Raw genomic sequence first — 4,830 nt, forward strand, 5'->3', positions numbered from 1 at the left:
TGTTTTAATTTCATCAATATTAGTAGTAAGTATAACTTAAAGGAAATAAAATTGTAGAAATTCAAATACTCATTTTACCCACTGATTTTTAAAAATGCTGAACTGCTTACTGAAAATGTGGCTAAAACCTGTTGAAGATCCAGTGGGAGGCCATATATTAAAACAAGCTAGTTCAACCCAGGACCCGCAGGCCACATGTGGCCCAAGATGGCTTTGAATGTGGTCCAATATAAATTCATTAACTTTTTCAAAACATTATGAAACGTTTTGGAATATTTTTTAGCTCATCAGCTATCATTAGGGTTAGTGTATTTCATGTGTGACCTAAGACAATTCTTTTTCCAATGCAGCCCAGGGATGCCAAAAGACTGAATACCCCTTTACTGAAAAGCGAAGTTCAGTTATAAGCCAGTTTCCACGGTGAGAGAGTAAGATACATTTTCGCCATTAAAAATGATGCATGCATATGCACAAGTGGAAGGATTTATTCTATAGTATCTTAGGTGATTTATTCTAAAGTATCTAAGATACTTTGTTCTAAAATATCACTTAGTGATCCAACAATAGATAATTTATTAAAATATATCTAATTTACCTGAGCGTCTGACTAACTGACAAACAGGAATAACTGACAGCAAACGGGTATTGGATTCTGCCCATTATAACCTCTCTAAAATTTGAAGAAGGTACTAATCATCTCTGTGCTTCAGTACATCTCAGGTATGTTTCAGGTATATCTCAGGTAACATCTCAGGAATGTTTCTTTGTTTGTTGGTATAGATGCAGTTTCTGTAAATATTTATGGATATTTAAAAATATCTACATGACAAATATTTGTTAATGATTCTTCATCATAGAATACTGCAACTTTTTAACATTAGATTTGAAACAGACCAGCACCTAAGTGACTATCTTTTTAGGGGAATCGGAAAAAAGCACTAAATATTCCCAGCCTTCCAGAACATGTAGAATTCCATATAAATAATTCCATTTTTCTTGGTGTGAAAACAAGAAGTGTTAAGAAATAATTTAAAAAGACTGCTGCTATGTAGCAATTGTTTTTTTGAAGTTCTAATAAATTCTCAGTTGATCGGGGTTTATCTCTTAGCTCAATGTCATACAACCTCTACATGATGCAAGCATATGGACAAAAAGGATTTTAAACACAAAACCCTTAGCTCTGTGTCATAAATAAACTTGGGTAAAAACGCAGGCCTTCCACTGAGTCATCACAGCAAAGATGGCCCATCTTCTCTGCAAGCAGCAACCTTTCTTTGGCTAGAAGGACAGACATTCCCACAAGCTTAGCAAGCTCTTCCGATGTTAGGGATCCCTTTTCTGAAACTGTCTCCAGGACCGAGGCCACCATTTCCTCTTCCTTGTGAGACTGAAGCTCAATTACCATGACGCCACTGTCAAACACACGGAGCCTGAGAGGTAATTTCAGTGCTTCCAGCATCTTGCACGCATTCACTAAATCTTCTGGTGAGAGTAAACCTCCGTGAGTGACATTATTCCCTCTAGTTCCTCTAAAGGCACCTGCAATATTCCAGCCAGCTGTTTGACCAATTGCATGTGGTACTGTGTGCTTGAGCCTTAGGTTTCTCTGGTAACTGGGTTAGCTATTCCCATGCTCAGCAAGTAGGATTTAAACCTGATAGTCTCATCTTCTGTGATGTCACCTTGTTTGTCTTTAATTTTATTAGCAATTGATTTTGATAACTCCACCATTTCCTTAGCCTTGATCATTAGTTTGCCGAGGTCTTTAAAGGCCTGTAATCCCAGCACTCTGGGAGGCCGAGGCAGGTGGATTACAAGGTCAGGAGATTGAGACCATCCTGGCTAACACAGTGAAACCTCGTCTCTACTAAAAATACAAAAAAATTAGCCGGGCATGATGGTAGGCGCCTGTAGTCCTGTAGCAATTTTAAAAATGATTAATACTTTTTCTATATTCTTCAATTCATGTTTCCAAGAAATATCCTAGCAGTGGAAGCTACCCCCAAAGTCCTGTAGGTTAGTTCTGGTTCCACAGCCTCGGTTTTCAGAAAGCAAAAAAAAAATTAGAAAATACTATTTTTGTTTTAGAATGTTTAAAGTTTAGTGGGACATTAAAATTCAATTTGCCATACTTCAGTGAAACTTATGTGAGAATTATACATTTTAAATACTTATATCATATGCCAGACATGACACTAAGCACTGTGTCTCATTTTAATTAACGAGAAAACAGTTCTCAGAGCAGTTTAACTTTCTTGCCCAAGAGAACACAGCTAGAAAATGGTGGAACAGAGATTCAAACTAAACAGCTCAACTTTAGAACCCATGATCTTTACCACCATATTATACAAGAAGAAATTAAAGAATTAAGTCCTAAATAAAAAAAAGAATAACAGTAATTTGTTAAACAATCAGGAAATTTTTCATACTAAAAATTGAAAACGGGAAGCTAGCTAGTCAAACCAATGGAAAAAAAAAGAGTGGCTTTAAAATAATAAACAGAAAACTATAGTATTAAAATATAAAATTTCTTTTAACAGTTAAAAACACATTTTAAGCAGTTATTCTAATAAATATTTTTGTCTAATACATTTTCCAGCATTCATTTCTTTTCAAGTATAGAATTGAAATCAAAAACATATTTTAAATGGTATTGCATAAAATCCATTAAAATACAAGTAATTTTCATAAAATGTCCCAGATTGCCAATTTAGTTTATGATAATCAGTAGAGAGCTGGGTGTCCCTTGACTTATGGAAAGTCTTAGGAGGTTTCTTTAATTATGCAGTCTTCATTAAAAATCAGCAGGACTTTTTATAAATATCACAAACTTAAGATTAGAAGCTATGGTATAACTTAAAGCAGTATTTTTTAACTCTCTACCTGATGGTGTATTTATGAATATATTTTATTTGAGGTTTTGCTGAATACATTCATTTCCTAAATAAATACACATCTGCTAAACAGAGTACAATTCTTATCACAACTTCTGGTCAATATAATTTTGGGGTTCACCTACATGCAGGTATGATTAATGAAAGTCGAGAAATTCCAGTCTTTCTTACCCCAACATTGTGTAGCCAGTTTGATCAAAAGTTAAGGCTAGAAAACTTCTTGTGACTACTACATGTGCAGACACAGATGGAATTTATTTGCAATGTTAAAATTTTCCATTCAAAGAACAGCTGCAATTATTTTGCTCTTTTCTATCAAAATGTCTGATATATTGTAGCAATCTTTCCATGTAGCCTAGCACAGAATAGGGGCCTCATCAACCCCAATAACTTCTTGGCTAAGAAGTTATTTTCATAAAATGGTCTGATCTGGAAAGGAAATTTCCATCGTCTTTGCTTATTCAGCAGAGTATCAGGTCACAAAATGAAGCTATCTAGCTTTTCCATCCAACAGGGGGACCAGGTATATTTGGATACATTCAATGACTGCCTAGTGCCTATTATCTACTAGTACAATTGAAGGAAAAGATGGCTCATGACTTTGAACAGTATTTACTGAGAAAAAGAAAAGCTTAAACTAAGGTCTAAATTCTGCATTTTTATTGCACCTAGGGTGCTTTATGAATAACAAGAATTTGGCCTTGAAAGTTTGTTCTGAGGAGAAAAAAAATAATTGAAGTTGGTAAACTTTATATAAATCAGGCTACTGTATATCAATGAAGGCATAATTTCAACTATACTTGATAATTTCTTTTAAATGTGGAAAAGTAAAAAGAAGAGGATGGAGTACAACACCAAACTTGGGTTATACCAAAGTATTATGCGTGAGACTAGGAAGGGAAATAATCACCTACCATTATAGTTGAGACTATATTTTTTTCTTTTTTTTTTGAAATGGAGTCTCACTTTGTCACCCAGGTTGGAGTGCAGTGGCAAGATCTCGGATCTCGGCTCACTGAAATCTCCGCCTCCCACGTTCAAGTGATTCTCCTGCCTCAGCCTCCCAAGTAGCTGGGACTATAGTCACGTGCCACCATGCCCGGCTAATTTTTTGTATTTTTAGTAGAGACGGGGTTTCACCGTGTTAGCCAGGCTGGTTTTGATCTCCTGATCTCGTGATCCACCCACCTCGGCCTCATAATTTCATATGAAGTTACCCTTGCTATTATCCTATTATCAGTGTTACTAATAAGCGGTTCATTCAACCTTCACGCACTCATCACAACACAAGAACACCTCTGACTCCTCCTACCATCATGACCCTTGGCCATAATACGATTTATTTCCATATTGGCAGAAACCAACCGAGCTCCCTTTGACCTCACAGAAGGTGAATCAGAACTAGTCTCAGGCTTTAACATTGAATATGCCGCGGGTCCATTCGCCCTCTTCTTCATAGCTGAATACATAAACATTATCATGATAAATGCCCTCACAACTACAATTTTCCTAGGAACATTTTACCCCATTCACCCCCCAGAACTATTCACAACGTGCTTTACTATCAAAACACTACTCTTGACCTCTTTATTCCTATGAATTCGAGCAACATACCCCCGATTCCGTTATGATCAACTCATATATTTACTATGAAAGAATTTCCTCCCACTTACACTAGCATTCCACATATGATACATCTCAACACCCGTTACAATCTCCGGAATTCCCCCTCAAACCTAGAAATATGTCTGACAAAAGAATTACTTTCATAGAGTAAACAATAGAGGTCTTAGCCCTCTTATTTCTAGAATCATAGGCGTCGAACCTACTCCTGAGAACCCAAATTTCTCCGCGCTACCAGTCACACTCTATCCTAAAGTAAGGTCAGCTAAATAAGCTATCAGGCCCATACCCTGAAAATGTTGGTTACACCCTT

General features: G+C 36.3%; 1 pseudogene across 1 annotated transcript; it reads right to left on the reverse strand.

The window, feature by feature from the left end:
* Window positions 1-1,076: 1,076 nt before the first annotated feature.
* Window positions 1,077-4,351, reverse strand: LOC108514660 (vacuolar protein-sorting-associated protein 36 pseudogene; annotated as a pseudogene). The gene is made up of 2 exons (XR_001881288.1): window positions 4,260-4,351; window positions 1,077-1,789 (listed from the first exon to the last, which is right to left on the reverse strand). The product of XR_001881288.1 is annotated as a vacuolar protein-sorting-associated protein 36 pseudogene (transcript).
* Between the last annotated feature and the right edge of the window lie 479 nt (window positions 4,352-4,830).

This window comes from Rhinopithecus bieti, unplaced genomic scaffold (assembly GCF_001698545.2).
Source record: "Rhinopithecus bieti isolate Rb0 unplaced genomic scaffold, ASM169854v2 scaffold_34360, whole genome shotgun sequence".
NCBI classification, from domain to species: Eukaryota; Metazoa; Chordata; class Mammalia; order Primates; family Cercopithecidae; genus Rhinopithecus; species Rhinopithecus bieti.